The 20,562-nt window shown below is 37.5% G+C and overlaps 1 pseudogene; it reads left to right on the top strand.

The window, feature by feature from the left end:
- Positions 745–20,562, top strand: part of LOC102174752 — a 101,362-nt pseudogene continuing 81,544 nt past the window's right edge.

Consider the following 20,562-nt stretch of genomic DNA (forward strand, 5'->3'; position numbering starts at 1 on the left):
TGACCAGAGGTCTCCACCGCTGGGATCGGAGCTGCCCAGATGGTGGCTCTATGATCCCTGGGAGAGCTGGCAGAAGAGGAGCGGCTTCTGCAGGAATTCCACCTGGCCCTGGATAGGGCATTAAGGTGGCTCAAGTGGAGCACTGGGTAGTGGGTGCATCATCATCCAGTATGGGGCAGGGGGCAGGTCATCCCCATCCAAATCCTGTAGAATTTCTTTTTTATCATCAGTCAATTTTTGTGCCATTAATGTTTTTCCCTTTCCCTTCTGGATACAGAGCCTCATCCAAGGAGGAGTGTCTTGAGCTAACCCTTGCCATGAGTCAATATATGGATATTGATCTGGGTGTCCTGGCTCTCCTGTGATTACTGCATTGACTGCTTCCACTATTTTTAAGTTTGTGGTGTCCTCTGGTGGCCATCTTACTCCCTCAGGGGGCTATTCGACCTTACAGGGTATGTGGAGGTGGTTAGGCGTCATCTTCACCCCATAGTCTCCTCGAAATCCCTTTTTAAAATTTTTCATCAAGCACTCCAATAGTTGCCTTAGATTCATTTCCTCCCCTTAGACCTTCTACTTTTTGTTCCGTCTATGAAGTTCTTGGTAGCTTATGTACTTCTGATATTTCCACTCAGTGAAACACTTAAGTTCTCATTCTGCCTCCTTCCTACTTGGGGTGAGAAGAACCTTACCTGACAAATCCCAGGAGAAGGGGGATGGGTGTGTCTTTACCTACCAGTCGGCATGGCCAAACCAGAACACAACGTGGTCCAAGACTATTTCTTCTTAACTTTTAAAGTCCATTCTGCCTTGGTGTGCTTGATTGGGTGTGGATGAAAACACAGATGGATTAAATATCCCATGTCCCAGGCCGTCTCTGGAAAAGCCAGTTCGTACTCACTTACGTAACCCTCTCCTTCTAGGCTGACATTTTTGAGGGGGTCAAGAATTTCACAGCAAATGGGACACCTCCTCGGGAGGGCAGAATACAAGCACATAAAGACCAAGTTTCTCCCCTCAAACCCCTCTCACAATCACCTCTCACAATTTACCTCAGGAGGACGCAGACATCACCTCCTTTGTAACATAATGGTCAGTGTGTTCTCCATTCCCTCCCAGGGGGTTGATCAGGCTCCCTCTTCCACCCTGCTGGGAGCTCATGAATGCTCCTTACCTGAGCACTCAACTCCCCTGCTGCCATCCACTACCCACTAACATGAAAGATCCAGGCATCAAGGAAAGGAATCTTTCCAGAAGGGCGAGGCGCCTTCTCCCATCTAGAAGATCTGAGCCATGAGGCCTTGGAGTAGCCCCAAATGGGACTTGTCTCCCAAAGTGAGGCGTTTCCTGGCCATTGCACCAAATGTTGTAGCCAAAGGCTCCAGGAAACAAACTCACTCAGAAGGACAGTGTGGATAGTAAAGTGCAGTTTATTACACTGGTGGGTCCAAGACAGAGTTTCCTCTTTAGTCAGGGACCCCGACCGACTTTTTGTGAAAATCTTATATACTTTAAGTGCACTGCTCAAGCCCACATCCCCAAATTCCTTAAACCTAGCCTGGAAAGTGTTAAAGGGAGATACAATCAGGTTACAGCCATGATTCATAATCAGAAGGGTCAGCTAACCAGCTGTTGTACATTATACATTATAGCCTACATCAATGAGTGCCATAAGGATTACCAAAGTGATTGACTACATAGAGGATTATTACATTCTTCTTGGTGACAGGAAATCTTGTTATGGAATCTGGTGTTTATCAGTCTGGGAGGCCAATTTGGCCATAGGTATGTTATCCCCACGGCTACCAGACACATAGTCCAAAGCTCACTGAAAGCACAAGATGGAGTTTCCTTCCCTTTCCAGATGGAGTCAGCTCAGCCTGTTCCTTTTCTCCCTCCTGGGGACTTGTTTTCTTCTGTAATATGGTTGTAGTAGGACTACAGGTCCAGGGGTAGCTATGTAACTCTTAGGTAGGCAACCCTAGTCAAACTTTTGTTTATGTGAAGTCTCATTTCATCTCTAGTAAAATAAAAAAGGGCAGCTGGTTCTCAAATGTATTCTAATATTCTGTAATATGTAATATGCATGTCTGTCTAGATGAATTGATTTCAGTACTAAAAACATTGCAGAGTTTAGGGCAACTGCCTTCACCTAACAAACTGACTCTGTACTGAGTACAAAACTTTGTTCTAGGCATTGCAGATATGGTGGTACATAAAAGGATGAGATCGCTAATCTCACGGAGGTGACATTCTGGTGGGGGTGGTGGGAGGGGAGAGATAAGGACAAAAATATGAATACATATTGTATAAGTTAGTTATTGACTGTAGAAGCTAACAGCAGCAAGCAGAGCAGAAAACTTTAGTTAAGGTCAGTGAAAAGGCCTGGCAGAGGAAGAGCCATTTAACATGAGATCAAAAGGATAAGAATTAGCTAAAGGAGGTGGTTTTCAAGCAGAAGCAGTTAAGTGCATAGTCTTAAAGGTTTAAATGTGCCTGGCATGTCTGGGAAACAGAAAGAATCCGTGCCCTCAGCTGCAGTGATCCAGGGAGGTGGGGTATGAAAAGCAAATGAGGAGGCAGGCAGAAAATGCATCACAGGCAAGGAGGCACATCTGGGCTGCAGTAAGGACTTAGGCTGTTATTCTAAGAGCAGTGGGAGGCAATAGTCTGGAGATTTTCAGCATGGCAGGAATATGCTTAGGTTTAGCTTTTGTAAAGATCACTCTGGCTTTTCTGTAGAGAATGCCTTCCTTGAGTTTTTCTGTTAAACAACTTTGGGCCCAATCACCTACAGAGATCTTAGGAAAATACCTCTTATAGTTATTGCTTCAAACCTTGACTTGACACAGAAAGAGAGGATTGAGTAAATTCTGCAAAAACCTAACATAGGAAGAAGAGTCAGTAAAAAGCCAATTGTATGGTATTTTGTGTGTGTGTCTGTGTTTAAGCAATTTTCTCTCTCAGAATATCTTTCTTTTTTTTTTCCCCCTAAAGAGAGGAAAGAGAGAGACTCAATAATTTTAGCAAAATCAAGGAGTATCTTCAGCTCAGTTTTGGTTTCTGAAATGGGTTGAGAAGTACCAAACTCTATCAGTGTCTTTCAGTGCAATAGGTCAGCATGAGACTTTCTGCAATTTAAAAGCACCCTGGGTCCCATACCCTGAGCTTCAGTTTCGTAATTGAAGCTTCCCCAGGGCCTGAATTGTTAAGGGACTCCTTCACCTGTGGCAGTGGCCCCAGTGCAATTAGGGTCACTCAGCAGAAGAGAATGTACACACACACACACACAGACACACACACACACACAGACACACACACACACATGCATACATACACAGCTAGTTGGTTTTTATCTACCAGATTTTTCATATCAAGCCAAATTTTGACTCAGCCAAGCTAGCCCACCACTTCCACTTTCCTGGATTCTACTAATTTCCACTACAATTTCTTCTAGGCACCCTGCAGAGATGGAGTTTTATTCCCTCATCTAGCCTGAAGATAGATAGTTTCTGCTATATTTTAGATATATTCAGATCCCTTTTGCTTCTAAGTGTTACACAAATATGAAAAGTGCTAGAAACAGCTGTTCATTGGATACTTCTAAACTTATGAAAAGACTCAGTAGACATGACATCTGATCAGCAAAATTTCTCCTCGCCGTTTCATTGCATCTGGCAATTGATAATCACTCCTATTTTAATATTATTTAATCTCAAGCTTACAACATTGTATCACAGGTGAATTGGTAAAGTTTCAAATCTTCACATTTCACAGATTTTAGAACTTGGAGATTTAAATGAATTTCCAAGGCTACAGATAAGTATTTTAGAGCCCAGGCCCCCTGTGGTTAGAACTGGGCTCTCGTGACTACATTCTGCAAAAACAAACCTGCTTCTAAATTGGTTTTTATTCTCATCTAGAGGTTGAAAGTGCCGGAGACTTAGGAAAATGATTATTTATCTTACATTCTGACAGCATGTTTCTGCCATTCTTGTGATTTACTATGGAATGGAGAAAACATTGCCAACCGAGCATGTCAAAGCCATATCTCATTATACATTCCATTTGCTCTTCAGAGCATGGCTGTTAGTGTATATGTACATATGCAGTTTCTATTGTAGCAATAAAATAAAATAAGACAACTTGGCTCTTTAACCTAGTGAAGGCCTTTAAATGTATGCAGCTTCTGGGGTAAATCAAACGCTTCCCTGGATATTTGGATTATAGACATTCTTTGGACGGCAGGATCCTCAGACTTCTACAAGGAAATAAACACAAAATAAGGAATGGTTTCTTACTGATGCTTTATTCTCACTGTCTCTCTAGAGCCCCAGATTCATCTGATGTCTGTCTTCACAACTGGATTATATCTCGATTTCTAGAGAGGCTTTCTCCATTCAGATGCCAAAAAGAATACCACTAGGAGTATTTTGTCCAACCTGTGCGTTTTGCAAGTGCAGTGAGAGGGTGAGTTTTCTCTTTATCTTTTAAAATTTTACTTCATCAATCATTCTTGTTTGGCAAAGCATTCTCCTCTTAATACAGGAGGCTTCTTGAGATCAATATTTCAGATTAGAAAATGATAGAAATTAAGGTGGTTGAGTCAAAAAATAATCTGTTCTGGAGTCAGATGTCAGCTACTGATTATGAAGATAAAAGCATATTGGATCTATTTATGGGCAGTTCTTCTGGATATTTGGTGTGTTCAGAGGTAAAGGGATGGAGAGCAAAATCTGCTGTCACTGTGGCTTCACTTTATTCTCAGTACCTGCTACAGTTGCTTCTAGGCACCCTGCAGAGACGGAGTTTTATTTCCTTACCTAGCCTGAAGATAGATCATTTCTATTATATTTCAGATGTATTCAGATTCCTTTTAATTCTAACTGTTTCACAAATATTAAAAATGTTAAAAAAACATTTGTTCATTGGATGCTTCTAAACTTATGAAATGAATCAGTAGACATAACATCTGATCAGCCAAATTTCTACTCACAATTTTATTGCATCTGGCAATTGATAATTACTATTTTAATATTATTTGATACATATTAAATAATATTTATTATTTAATGTATTACTACTATTTAACATTAAATACTATTTAATACTATTTTGATATTATAAACAAACAATTCAGCATACAATGTTGCTTTGTGATTCAGCATACAATGTTGCTTTGCCTTTCACTGTTTTATTGCTTTGCTATTTGAGCATATTATGCATTAGCTCTTCAGCAGGGAAATTTAGAGTGTTATTCTATTTATTTGAAGAGTCATATAATTATGAATTGATTTACTAGCCATTGTAATGCTACAAATGATAATTAATTTATTTGCATAATATGTAGTTCCATAGAAGTTCAATTGTAATAAAGCATTTGCTAAATGTACCATGACAATAGTGTTTCCAGAGAGAGTGAGAGTCTGAGGCTGAAATCTCTTTAGTCTGTCAGTATGTGGTCGTCATCATGGGCAATCCCTTCATTTCAAGATGGAAGGGAGGTTTCATTAGTCCATGGTTTACTCATCTGCATTTTTTTTTATTCTAAAATGTGATAATCAGTATCTTTCAAGCATGCTAAAAAATCATATGAAATTGATAATATTGATTCAGTTAATAGTCAAAATCCTTTGAGTCAAGTCTGGGATAGAGATACATAATTACTTTCAATTTTGCCTGAACAATGAGCTAGCAGGGTCCAGGTCTGGACCTTGTACCCATGTCAGCTTCCATAGTTTGATGGGCTCCTTCCCTCAGTTAGTATATGGAGGAATGGAAAATGGAAGACTGCAAGTCCTTATTGTTTGAAAATACAGATTAGCACTGGGAGAAGGTCCCAGCTGCCAGTTCCAGCTTCCCAGACAGTAGCTCTAAGCAGGTGACATAAAAAGACAGACTGTCTTGGACCAAAGTGTTCTGAGTATTCCTCCACTAAAAATAATGCTTTTTCGCACTTGCCTATGAAAAAGGAAGAATCCCTCTTCTGGTTTATAGGTGCATCTAGCATATCCAGCTGAGTACCTTGGCCCCAGTTTGCCTCTCTGGGAAGGAGGAAACATGCAGAACCAGTGTGCTTCTGCTTTACTAACAGAATCTTGTTAGTTTTTCCTTTCCAAAAAAAGTCTATTTCTCCAAACATACCATGTAACAGAGTGGACTGTGTGCTGAACTGTGATGAAAAACAGACTGTGACACAGATAGGAATTATTTTACACAATAGTTGTCAACTCTACTTATAGGAAAATTTATTGTATTTATTGTTTGTCTCTACCTAAAAGCTCCATGTGGGCAGGAATCATTTCACTGTGCTTCATAAGTATGGTATGTTGTCTATTTTCATTCATCTCAAAATATTTTCTAATTTTCCTAGTGATTTTCTCTTTGATCCATCAGTTATTTAGGAGTGTAATGTTTAATTTTCACATATGTGTGACCTGTCCACATTTCCCTTTGCTATTGATTTCTAATTATTTTTTACATTTTGGTCAGAGAGCATACTTTGTACCTCAGTTCTTTCAAATATTTTAAGATTTGTTTCATGAGATTGTATAGGGTCTTCTTTGAAAATGTTTCACGTGCATTTGAGAATATATGTTCTGCTACTGTATGGAGTATTGTGTAGACATCTATTGAGTCTAGCCAGCTTATAGTGTTGTTCAAGTTATTGTTCCTCTGGATAGGTGTTCCGATCACTATTGGAAATGAAATGCTAACATTACCAACTACCAATGCTGTATTATCTTTTCTTTAAAATGCTGCCATATATTGCCCCATGTATTTTGAAGCTCTGGTGTTAGGTCCATATATGTTTACTACTGTTATGTCTTCTTGATGGAGTGACACTTTTATTATTAGGAAATATTTTTCTTTTTCTCTATAAGCAGTGTTTTCCTTAAACCCTATGTTGTCTGAAATGAACACAGCCACTCCAGATCTCTGTGTTTATTGTTTATTTGGCATATAAGTTCCATTCATTTACAGTTAGATCATTTTTAATTCATTCTTCTAATCTCCGCCTCTTAATTGGAGCATTTTAATTTGTTTCAATTTAAATTACTTATTGATAATTATGATTTAACATCTTTCATTTTGCTATTTGTTGTTTGCAGGTGTTATGGATTGTTGTCTCCACACTCCTCTATTAATGCCTTGATTTGTACTAAAGAGGTGATTTTAGTGCATCATTTTAACTGCTCTGTTTTGCATTACTATAGTATTTTTAAAAAATTTGTGATTACTCAAAAGATTATGATTAATATTTAATGTATGATAAAGTACACTAAAAAAGACAATATATCTATTTTTTGTTTATAATCTTTCCTCCTGTCTGATTTAGAAGGCAACTACATAAAGCAATAACATTTGGTAACAATCTCTGTTGATAAACACACAATTTATATAAATGCAATTTATGACAGTAGCAGTATAAAGGAAAGAGAGATCAGAGCTGTTTAGGAGCTTGGTATGATTGCACAATTACACCTTCAGAACTCCAGCAGGAAGGTTATAGCTTCCTTACCTTTTACTTCCTATTTGCACACAGCCTCAAGGTTAGTCTATTTGAGAGTTTAGGCCCTTCCTTGGTCTTTCCAGGGCATATACACAGCCCATATATGCAAGGACTTCTAGATTCCTAAGCATGTATCAAAGTTTTTTAATGCACCTTATGGACATCTAAATTTCTAGGTAATTCTGTTATTTTCATTGATTTTATGGGAAACAGGTTTTCAGAGATCTTTACCCCACCATTCCTGCTGATATTCTCTGACATTCACTGCTTTAACCTTTTACTAAATGATTGTGCCACGTAATTGCTTAGGCAAATAGCAAATTTCTCTTCCCTCCCCGACCCCCCACTGAATGACAAAATTACTGGAATGACTATTTCTTATAATTCAACTAAGATATGCTACATCTTGACATCTAAGCTCAAAATAAATGATGGTTTAGTATACACAGGCTTTTATAGACATATTCCTGTAACTGGAAAGTAGAAACTACCTTCTGGTTAAAGTTCCTTCATATGCCCATTTATTCCAGTAGATTGCTTAAAGCTCAGAGTCTTTAATCCCATTTATTATAAGAACAAATTTGTGCACATAATGACCCTGCATTTGACTTATGGCTGCTTCATATCTTTCCCTTAAAGAAAATTTCTCATGTGTAGGAAATGCTCTGACTCTGAGTAGTTGAATTCCAGGGGCATCTGCTCAGATTTAGTTACTCTCTGCAAATGAGATTTTTCCAGTTAAATCCTCATTGTCCTTAGGAAAGACTCCATCAGTCTCTTAGCACATAACTCCCCTATTCAATGAGTTGGAAATGAATTTAAAATGTACTTTCATTCTGTATTTTCATTAAACACAGTGTTATGATGTTACCTTAATGATAATTTAGCCTGATCTGTATTCTAGAAATAATATTGTTATAGCAGAAAACTGACAAAACTGATGTTGCTTAATTTGCTTTGACTTGTCACCGTTAGTTTTATTTTGTGATGAGTGACTATGCCATGGGAATTTTAAAGTTGGACTTTATTCTCATAGCAGTAAATCTTTGTAAAGTATGTGGGATGTAGGTAATTTCCTCTGACAGAGAAGCTGGGGGACACTTGAAAATATGTAATTAAAGCGGCACCCTTAATACTAGCATATGTTCTATATTGTAGTAGAAACTGAGAAATGGATTCGTTACTGATGAAAGACCTCATCATCCTTCTGAAGGAGGAAACAGAACAGGCTCTGTCTTGAAAGCAGGACTCCATCTTGGGCTGGACTAGGGACTTTGAGCTATATGTCCGGCATCTATGGAAATGACATACCAACTGGAAAACCAGGCCCCCAGAAGGAAGAGCCTCAGGGCTCTCCTTCCCTAAAAGAATACCCTAAACATCTGTGTAACTGAATAGAATCATACATTCTATTATGCTTATTGGGGTATGACCACAGGCCTATTGATAGTTGTCCACTGTTAACTACCTAGGCTTAAGGCATATGAATCAAGGGTTAACTTTGATTGTGTCTTTCCTTTACTTTGTTCAGACTCATTTCAGGGAATTTGGGGAAGTGGGTTTGGGCACATATACTTAGGGTATATAAGGTTTTCACAAAAACTGGTTGAGGTCCTTGGCTTAGAGGAGACTCTGCCTTGGGCCTTCTGGTGTAATAAACTGCACTCCACTATCTGCATTGTTTCGCTAAGCGAGTTTGTTTCCCGGAACAACACTTCTATAGATGGTAAAAGGCCTATATTTACTATATGGCTACAATTACCCTACTTCTGTTTGATAACATAGTAAGCATAGGAATAAACTTGGAGCAGCATAGAATGGAGATTAACAGTAGGGTGACCATATATCATTGTTTGCTTTGTGTGTTGTGTGTTAGTCACTTGTTCAAGTTCGACTCTTTGCAACCCCATGGACTATAGCTCACCAGGCTCCTCTGTCCATGGAAGTCTCCAGGTGAGAATACTGGAGTGGGTTGCCATTTCCTTCTCCATTGTTTGCTTTGGATCATCTTAATTTACATCTATGTTCCCATTTTAATTATTAGCAGGGTCCCTTTCAACTCTCAAAATTATCTCAATTTGGATGTTAAATGATTACATAGCTAGCCTAGTTAAAAACACAGTCTCCAAAACTGGTTTTTGTAGATACAAATCCACGTTCTTTTATTTCCCGCCTGTGTGAAATGTAATCTAGGTTTTCTATCCCTCAGTTTTCTAATCAATAAAATGGGAATGGCAATAGCATCTGCCTAGCAGGGTTGTGAAAATTAAATGTCTGTAAGGCTCTTGGAACAGTACCTGGCACTCAGCATATGCCCTGTATCAAATATAGATCTCTTGTACCACATGCAATAAATGTAATATGTAAACCACATTCACTAAAAAGGTTTCTATTGCCCCATGGTACAAGTTAACTTCAAATTAATCCTTTAAGGGAGAATAAAGACAGAGAAGAAAACAGCACCAGCAAAATGTTATAAAATATAATGAATTAAGTTAGTAAGAAAAGCAGGATGTACTATCATGAGCAGTATTGAACTCTATCTCCCCCTCCAGGACAGAAACACTTTATATTACAAATCAAAGCAATATTCCATTATCTTTGTCATTAATTCACAAGTTTACATCTTTCTTGATCTGGGGCTATCACAGGCCACTCCAAATTTGCTGTAGTACTATCTGAAAACCTTAGGAAATGAACAGCACTGTTTCTTTACTTGAAAACCTCTGAAGTTGAGAATTGTGCCTTCTGGTCCCTAAAGTATGCAATTTGCATCTCTAATGATTATAGTAACACCACTGTACTTAAAGCTTCCCCCTTGGGGTAAATGTAAATCTCTATCTATTTCACCCCTTGCTTGGAGCTGTTCATTTCAATAGAAAATACAAAAACAGCCTTTTACCTAAAGACCACCACCTAAAACACACACACTTAGAATAGCAAACACAGGATCTGGAGGAAGGTAATACAAGTCTTATTGCCTTGCCCAAACATGGGTGAAAACAGTACTAAATTGAACTTTTTATTATCCTGTGTTGAAGAGATTTTTCCTTACTCATATATTCTGTTCACATTCTAAGGATGCAGAAGTGCCTGCAACAAGGCTTCAGTAACTTCTCTCTCTAATACATCAGTGCCAGTCAAGAATATGGCAGCAGACAACAGCAAAACCGGTTCTGAATTGCAAACTGACAATATGATTTTGCCCTGTAGAAGTAAAAAGGGAACTCGATATTCTCATTAAAGATATATCTTACAGACTCACGGAGTGAGAGGAAATTTTTAGGTAGATAGAGCTATAATTCAATAATTTACCTTAATTAAAAATTCATACAAGATACAGACATTAGTGCTAGCTAAAGAGAAACAGAGGTAGAATTGTAACAGCAAATGGTTTGATTTTATTCCCTTATCTGTTCTACTTAAGCATTCCTTAATTCCTTTTGTCAATAAGATTTAAATGTGGTGCAAAATGTAGAAGTTTCTCTTCTTTTTCTTCTTCAAGAGTTCAGAGGAACCTAGCTACCCAACAGTAGTGATGTCTGTGTGCTTAGTTGCTCAGTCATGTCCAACTCTTTGTGACCCCATGTACTGTAGCCCGCTAGGCTCCTCTGTTCATGGGGATTCCCAAGGCAAGACTACTGGAGTGGGTTGCCATGCCCTCATCCAGGGAATCTTCCCAACCCAGGTCTCCCGCAGTTCAGGCGAATTCTTTACCAACTAAGGCACCAGGGAAGCCCAAGAATACTGGAGTGGGTACCCTATCCCTTCTCCAGGGGAACTTTCTGATCCAGCAATCAAAACAGGATCTCCACCATTGCGGGCAGATTCTTTACCAACTGAGCTACCACGGAAGTCCCAACAGTAGTGAAGAAGGCTACAAATGGCCTCACCATCCACTGTGTATGGTGGATGGGATGTGAGTCTTACCCTTTGGGTAAATGGTGTCACAGAAACTTTGTTTTGAGATTTTGTCATTTTTTAGGCTGCATAGAGTCCTGGGTTCCACTCTGTACTTTGTAGTGAAAGCAACAGTGACCAGAGCAAGTGAGCCAAGGAATCTGTGTACTAAGGAGTGTTGTGTAATAAAGGTGTCTAGCATACTGCTTCCTAAACTAACTGCTATTTGAAGAGAAGGACACTATTTCAAACAGAAGCAATTATCTTGCATGGCTCTGAGAGTTCCTGTGGAAGGCATTAAGAGAACAGTCTGTGAATTAAAGATATCTGCTAGATGTCTTGTGATAGCTATGGGCACTGGGCAAATAGGGAGCTCTATAAATATGAACAACTTTAATTATCCCTTATCAGATAATAGTGTCTTTATTTTTTCCACCAATGAACTGGTTGCTTGAGCTATTTACATTATGCAATAGGCCATGGCATTAATTTTACTTTGGAAAAGCAGATCTAATAGAGACAGTGAGGAAAAGAATTTGGAAAAAAAATGAGTGTGTGTGTATATGTGTACATATGTGTACATATGTGCATATGTATACATATACACACATATATACATATACACACATACATATATGTATATATATACACACAATTGTATAGACAATGTTGTAATCTTATAGAAATAGTTCTCGTTTCTATTCTCACTTTGAGACTGTCAAAGAAGTAATGTATTATAAATGACCCTTAGATTTAGGATGTCCAGTTTCATATCCCATACCTACCTTTAACAGCTGTGTGATCTCAGGCAAGTTACTTAACATCTCTGTATTTCAGTGTCCTTACCTATAAAATGTGAACAACCCCAACTACACAGAAGTGTGAGTGCTAATAATTGTACGTATTACAATATATTATACATGTTAAACACTTAGAAAAGTACCAGGAACATTATAAAATCTCCAGAATTTTAGCTTTTAATATTGTGACCAAGCTGTTTATAGAATATACATGAATATGCCTTGACTAAGACCTGTTGGTATGTACAAGTAGGTCACAATACTCCAATGTCAACGTTTCAAGTTCCCTACTCCATATATCAGCAAGGTCAATATTTCCCAGTGATTTTTGCACTAGAGAATACAGAGTCAGTGGCATGTGTGAATGTGAAGTCATTCTTTCAGGGTGAAGGATAGTAGTCAGACTCTTTGTGGGGTTCTACTCTCTGAGCCCAAGCCTATTGCCTCAGCCCATCCCTGCCTCCTTTCTTAAACTCCTAACCCCAGTCTCTTTACCCAGTTTCCTAAGAGTGAGCATCTCTTGACCAGTTCTGTCTAAGAGCATTCTGAGAGCTTAGCTGTTGAATCCTAGTGACACAGTTCTCTATTACAGGGCTCTTCTTCCCAGAGACCACATACTAATAGCAAGTTGATTTTAGTCCATAATGTTCCGAAACGTCCCCTCTTCCCTCTGAGTAGCTGTGCACTGATGATCTGTCTGGGCCACTCTACCACATTTTTTCCCCTTCACTTCAGTCCAAGGAAGTCTTGTATATTTTCTTTTAGCCCAGTGTCCTCGGGCATCTTTTAGTCCAAACTAGTCAGTGCATCTTTGAAAAACACTTAGGAACCATGTTCAGACTCTTTCCAACTGATCTCCTAGGATCCTTGATGTCAGCTTCAGTATCCCTTAATATTTCACGTTATTAGGAAATAGCCTGAAGAGCCTAGCGATTAGGGAAGTAGTCTGCCCATACTACACAATATGTTTTTAAGTAGTTGCCTAACTCCACTTAATAATCCCACCTTTGGTCCAACTCAAATATTTTGTATAAATGAAGTAAAAGTAATGTGTTCGATGTACAAATAAAGAAACAATAGCATGCTCCATGAGTTGCTTACGTAGCAAACTCATAGCTTACATCTGTATATTTTCTGTGGTATCCAACATGGCCAAACAGAAAGGCTAGAGCCAGTGGTCCCATGGCCAAACATAGTTGGTGCATTCATGCAGCATAGAGAGAAGGAAGGAAGCCAGCAGTAAGCACCCCACTCCAATGGACAGTCAGAGCAAAACTGGAAGGGAAGACCTTGAGGAGGACTAATGAGGAAGAAATGATAAATCTGAGAAGCAGCAGCTACCAGAAACTGTGGAAAATCGGTTCCTATCCCTTTCTATCAGTAGAGACACCTGTGTGTAGTCCTGTAACAGAAACACTAAATGTACAATGCAAGACAAAGGCATGTTTGTGTGCCACGAAAGTATGTGCTTATACAGTTCACTGAAATTAATAGCCCCTTAAGCTAGAATGATATGTTAATTATTATTTTTGTCTTTCTCCCTCTCAAAAATAGAATTTACTCATTTTAATGGCTATAATAAATGATAAGCTGGCTACCCTATAGGAAAACTTTAATTTACATCTGGGAAAACCCTGAAGAAATTGAATGTTTGTGTTAATGCAGTTTACATAGTGACATTAAAAAAACAATAATGACAAATGCTGAACTTCCACACTTTAAAAAAAAGTGATGATAATAATAACATCCTTTCCCTTTTTTTCCAATAATAAATAATAAATATTAATTCATAAAAAGGAAAGTGTTGGATAATAATTTTAATATATATTATCCTATTATCCTTCTTTCTGGGCTTTTTATGAACCTCTCACATTTCTTTAATGCTAATTTAGATAGTACATTTGGTAATTTAAGAACATCAACCATTCAGCTGATACTGCAGAAGCTGCTTAGAACCAGAAAAGCTTCAGAGACTATTTAGTCCAATTCCCTGTCTTTCAAAGTTTAGAGATAAGTAGAGGGAGAAAAGGAGACTTGCTTGAAGTAATCCACTGAGATTGTTAGTACATCCCTTCTTCATTCCAAAAAGTAGTTCACTCATTAAGAGTTAATAAAAAAAGACTGACTGTCCTGACTCACGGTCATGCACTAGAAATTGATTTTTCTCTTTATCTTCATTGCTTCCAGACTGACCCATTTTAAGGATTAACACAAATGAAAGCTGCCTTTAGAGAGAAAATAATTCCCCCAAAATTCATGCTAGGTACAATTTTTACTTGATAATGTCAAAATATTTCCGCTTTCTTGAGCTATGCATCTAGGGAAATTAAACGTGATCAATTCCTCCCTGATTATATGCTTTTTTTCCCCTATGTAGTTGATTTGCCAGGATAATTGAATTACAAGCCAACTCAGGGGAGGTTAGGTGTTTGGTATTCTGCTCTAATTTTGCTCTTTCCCACTTTCTCTGTATGTTTAAGGATTAACAGTTTGTGTTCCTTCAATTCTTCCTTCAATTATTCTTATGAAATCTAACCTTAAAATGTTAATGGTATTGAATCAGTTAATAAGATTTGGTATATACCTATTAGGTGACAATTTCAGAATCATCTTTGATACAAAGTATCTCTTTCTCTTGCCTTTCATGTCTGGAATCCAAAGACTACTGAGCCTCCTCTTGTGAAACTCTCTTTAATAAATTTCTTCTCCATTTCTACCATTATTATCTTAGACTAGCATTTATTTTCTCTCACAGCTAGTGATTGCCGAACTTGCTTATATGATTTCCGGGTACTCTACTAGACTTACCAAATCTTAATATCCAGAGGTTTAAGCTGGTGATCTGTTTTTCTGAAAACATCTTTGGGCCATTTCAATATTTGATTGTTAAGGTGTTCTCTAAATTTTTCTTCTCCAAGATTTACCAAACACAAACTCATTCTTTAATATCTATTAGACATAGTGAGAAAATATCTAATGACCATAAACTCTTACTCATCCTTCATTTTCTTGTCCAGAAAATTTAGAAGGGCCCCATAGTAGATGACAATTAATGATTCCCAGAGCTAACAATCTTAGATCCTTAGTAACATCAAAACATTTTATCCAGGCCTTTGTTCCACCTGCTCCAGCAGAAGCTTTTACTATATTCATGCTTCATGTATTTTTCCCAATATGTTTTCCCTCCTGTGGCTCCCTACCTCTGCCACCTCTCACCTCTTCTCACTTTATTTCTTGTTCTTCCAACAATATGAAAAACATTGTATCTTTTAAAGACAAGGATCATATTTTATACTTTTATTCATTCCTGGCATTCTGAGCAAAAGTTATGGTCCAGTAAATCTTTATTAAATGGTATCAAGTACGCTTTCAGGTTAAAAATGTATGGATTTGACTAATTAATGAATCCTTTTCTATTACTCTTAAAACTTCTCAAACACTGAATTCTTCCTTTTGGTTTGGTACGCATACAATTTGGGGCTCATCAACAAATAACTGATGATAGCACTGTTAATTACATAATGTCATATGTAAGTCTCTGTAAATATGAACAGTTCCTAAATGAAATTTTTAAAAGACATATTATCATTAGAACAAAGATGGAGGTAGCAACCCTATGTTTACTGCTTCATTTAACCAATACAGTATTGTAAAGTAAAACAAAGTAAAACTAAAAATTAAAAAAAAAACATTAATTTTATGGTACATAAACTGTATCTCAGTAAAGGTTTTTTAAAAAAAGAATTACTTGTTAAGGCCTTAATTATTGTTGAAATAAAATGTTAACTAGCAAAAAAAAAAAAAAAAAAAGGAAAAAAAAATCAAGCAATAGACCTGGGAAAGCATTGATTAATCAAAGACTTAGTAAGTTGGTAGACAAAAAAATAAAACGTTTTTTTAAAACCATGCCAGTGGGAATTAAGTTCACTGATATGAGATGGACTCCTGATGAAATGGCTAAAATTTTGGTGAGATAAGCAAATGAAAATAAACTTCTAGTGTTCTTGTGTTCCAGGGACTGGCAGAGCCAAAAACTGGTGTTTGCTAGGTTGACCATAAAAATGACTCTTTGGTATCAAAATTTCTGTGATTAATAGTAACTCTCCTTTAGCCTAATTTGTAAGAAATATGTTGATGAGAAGCGAGGAAAACATCTGAACAGTACAACTGAGATAGAAATCAGATCATCTTAATCCAGAGTCAGTGCCGCTAGGAACAAGGGAATGGCCTGGTACATGTAGTCACACTGGTGATTTTTATCTGTTAACCTATAGTATTAGTATTTCTTCAGTGTGTTTTAAAGACCACATGACCTCTATCTCCTTTCTCCTTAAAGTGGCTACCTCTCCTTAGATGTCTAGTTTGGAGGGGTTACTGGAGTTTCCTGGGAGCAGTACAGCTGGAAAAGGGCCAAGACACTGAAATATTTGATAGGTGTCTGCTACTTCAGATTGCAAAGCCAAGAGCTGGATTCTCACCATGATTTCTAATAAGTTGCTTGGGGTGGGTGTTAGTCCCAGTAATTGATGTTTATTTAAGGAATATTTGATATCAGTCCAAGGGAAGGACAATTTTGAACTTCAAAATAAATATAACAATTGATAATAGTATGGAGCTGAAACATCTGCTTCTACTAATTGCAGGCTAGGAAATTTAGAGCAACTGTTCTATTCGGGACAAACTTAAAATGCACCAAAGAGGTGTTTTGTTGTTGTTTTTTAAAAGCAAGGAATTACCAGGCCAAAATGCTGGAATAAATGGGAAATCATAAATGTAGGGTCAAATCTTAAATGTGAACTTTTTCCTAAGGACATTTTCTTACTTGAAAACAAAAGGCTAAGAAAATGACCTTTCATTATGGTGGTCTTATGAGACTAACAGGACAAAACTTAAAACACAGTGTCTCACCCAGGTGGAGAGTTCATCTGATATACTACGGTTCTGAATATTTCTACTGTCAGGGAAAACTTGAACCAGAAATAAATGTCCTCTTAGGAACTTGCAGCCAAGATGCTTGTACTTTGGATGATCTGGAAAATGTTCTCAGACTGGTAGGGAGCCCCAGAGAGATTACAGAAGTAAACAACAATCTTCTCAGTTAGAATGAAGCTTTTATTTTAGCCTCAGTTGTTTCTACAAATAATTTTTTGAATACAAATATTACTGAGTATGTACAGAAATAAGCAAACAAAAAAGTGAAGCAGCCGATAAAAGATAAACAGATTGGAATAACTGAATAAATATTAAAAACAAATTTATTATCTTTTAAGAAATGTAAGACATGCATTTATTAAATATCTGTTGGAAATTATAAAAAGTAAAATAGTAGGCTTGAAAAATAACCAACTAGAAATTCTAAAACTAAAACAAAAAACTAACCCACATTAGGAACTCAATAGGTATGTTTAACACCAAATTAAAAACTGCAGAAAAATGAATTAGTGTACAAAAAGGTAGATCAGAATTTACCTAGAAATTTGCTGCTCAGGGGTATAGGATAGAGGTATTACTTAAGGTCATCATGGCTGAAAATTTTCTAGAAAAAAAAAGTGAAAAACACCAACCCATGGCTTAATGAGGTCCAAAGATTTCTAATCAAAATTAAAAAAAAAATAAGTTCATACCTTATTATATCATCATTTAGAACTACAGAAAATTAAGCACAAAGAATATTATCTTAAAGTTAGACTGAAAACTAAAGATAAACAAGAGGTAACAATAATTGATTCAATGGTAAGTAATTATCATTCTAACACACAGTTTTAGTTATTTATCCGATTTGTTTTAAAGGTACCATATGGCCTCTGAAGAGTGAATCACTTATTTGTATATAAGAATTAGAGTCAGAATGCCTGGGTTCAAAGCCTTATCTATAGCTAACTGATTACATAATCTTGAGCTATTCATGTAGCTTTTTAATTTAATTTAATTCACATACCTTCCTCAGAGGTTTCTGTGATGCTTAGATGTGGCAATGCAAATAGAGCACTTACCATGTTGTATATATATAGACACTATGCAATAAATGTTACATATTATTATGATTGGGCTTCCCTGGTGGCTCAGATGGTAAAGAATCTGTCTGCAATGCAGGAGATGTGGGTTTGATCCCTGGGTTGGGAAGATCCCCTGGAAGACAGCATGGCAGCCCACTCCAGTATTCCTGCCTGGAGAAGCCCATGGACAGAGGAGCCTGATTATTTTGCAATATATTTTAAACAATATCATTTATCTTCATTTTCCTAATACATTATTTTTAAAATATTCTTTCCCATTATGATTTATCATAGGATATTGAATATATTAATAGTTCCTTGTGCTATATATTAGGACCTTGTTGTTTATCCATTCTAAATGTAATAGTTCACATCTACCAATCCAATCTTGATTCCAGCCTATGCTTCATCCACCCTGGTTTTCCCGTGATGTACTCTACATATAAGTCAAACAAGCAGGGTGACAACATACAGCCTTGATGTACTCCTTTCAGACCAAGGGACTCTCAAGAGTCTTCTCCAACACCACAGTTCAAAAGCATTGATTCTTCGCACTCAGCTTTCTTTATAGTACAACTCTTGCATCCATATATGACTACTGGAAAAACCATAGCTTTGACTAGACAGACCTTTCCAAATTGGGAAAGGAGTATGTCACATATGTATGTTGTCACCCTGCTTGTTTGACCTATGTGCAGAGTGCATCATACGAAGTGCCAGGCTGGATGAAGCACAGGCTGGAATCAAGACTGCCAGGAAAAATATCAATAACCTCAGATACACAGATGACACCGCCCTTACGGCAGAAAACAAAGAAGAACTAAAGAGCCACTTGAAAGTGAAAGAGGAGAGTGAAAAAGCTGGCTTAAAAATCAACATTCAGAAAACTAAGATCATAGCATCCAGTCCCATCACTTCATGGCAAATAGATGGGGAAACAATGGAAACAGTGAGAGACTTTATTTGCGGGGGGGGGGGGGGGGGGCTCCAAAATCACTGTAGATGGTGACTGCAGCCATGAAATTTAAAGACGCTAGCTCCTCGGAATAAAAACTATGACCAACCTAGACAGTGCATTAAAAAGCAAAGACATTACTTTGCTGACAAAGGTCCATATAGTCAAAGCTATGGTTTTTCCAGTAGTCATGTATGGATGTGAGAGCTGGACTATAAAGAAAGCTGAGTGCCAAAGAATTGATGCTTTTGAACTGTGGTGTTGGAGAAGACTCTTGAGAGTCCTTTGGACTGCAAGGAAATCCAACCAGTCAATCATAAAGGAAATCAGTCCTGAATATTCATTGGAAGGACTGATGCTGAAGCTGAAACTCCAATACTCTGGCCACCTGATGTGAAGAACTGACTCACTGGAAAAGACCTTGATGCTGGGAAAGACTGGAGGCAGGAGGAGAAGGGGATGACAGAGAATGAGATGGCTGGATGGCATCATCAACTTGATGGACATGAGTTTGAGCAAGCTCTGGGTGTTGGTGATGGACAGGGAAGCCTGGTGTGCTGCAGTCCATGGTGTTGCAAAGAGTCAGACACGACTGAGCAACTGAGCTGAACTGAACTGACCAACCCCAAACTCCCAGTCCATCCCTCTCCCTCCCTGCCCTCCCCTTCGGTAACCACAAGTCTGTTCTCTATGTCTGTGAGTTTGTTTCTATTTTATAGATAGGCTCATTTGTGTCATATTTTAGATCCCATATATAAGTGATATAAGTGATATAAGTGGTATTTGTCTTTCTCTTTCTGGCTTACTTCACTCAGCATAATAATCTCTAGTTGCATCCATGTTGCTGCAAATGGCATTATTTCATTCTTTTTATAGCTGAGCAGTATTCCATAGTATATATGCACCCTACCTTTTTTTTTAGTTGGAGTATAGTTGTGTTCCACTGCTGTGTCAGTTTCTCATGTACAGCAAAGTGAGTCAGCCATATGTATACATATGTCCTCTCTTTTTTGGATTTCTTCCCATTTAGGTCACCACAGAGCACTGATTCGGGTTCCATGTGCTATACAGTAGGTTCTCATTAGTGATCTATTTGATACATAGAGGTGTATATATGTCAATTCCAATTTTCCAATTCATTCCATCCTAGCTTCCTGGCTTGGTATACATATGTTTGTTCTCTAAGTCTGTGTTTTATTTCTGCTTTGCAAATAAAATCATCTTTACCATTTTTCTATATTCTACATATATGCATTAATATAACGATATGTTTTTCTCTTCCTGACTTACTTTACTCTGTATGAGTCTCTAGGTCTATCCACATCTCTGCAAATGACCCAATTTCATCCCTTTTATGACTGAGTAATATTCCATTATATGTGTGTACCATATCTTCTT

Source organism: Capra hircus, chromosome 11, assembly GCF_001704415.2.
Source record: "Capra hircus breed San Clemente chromosome 11, ASM170441v1, whole genome shotgun sequence".
NCBI lineage: Eukaryota > Metazoa > Chordata > Mammalia > Artiodactyla > Bovidae > Capra > Capra hircus.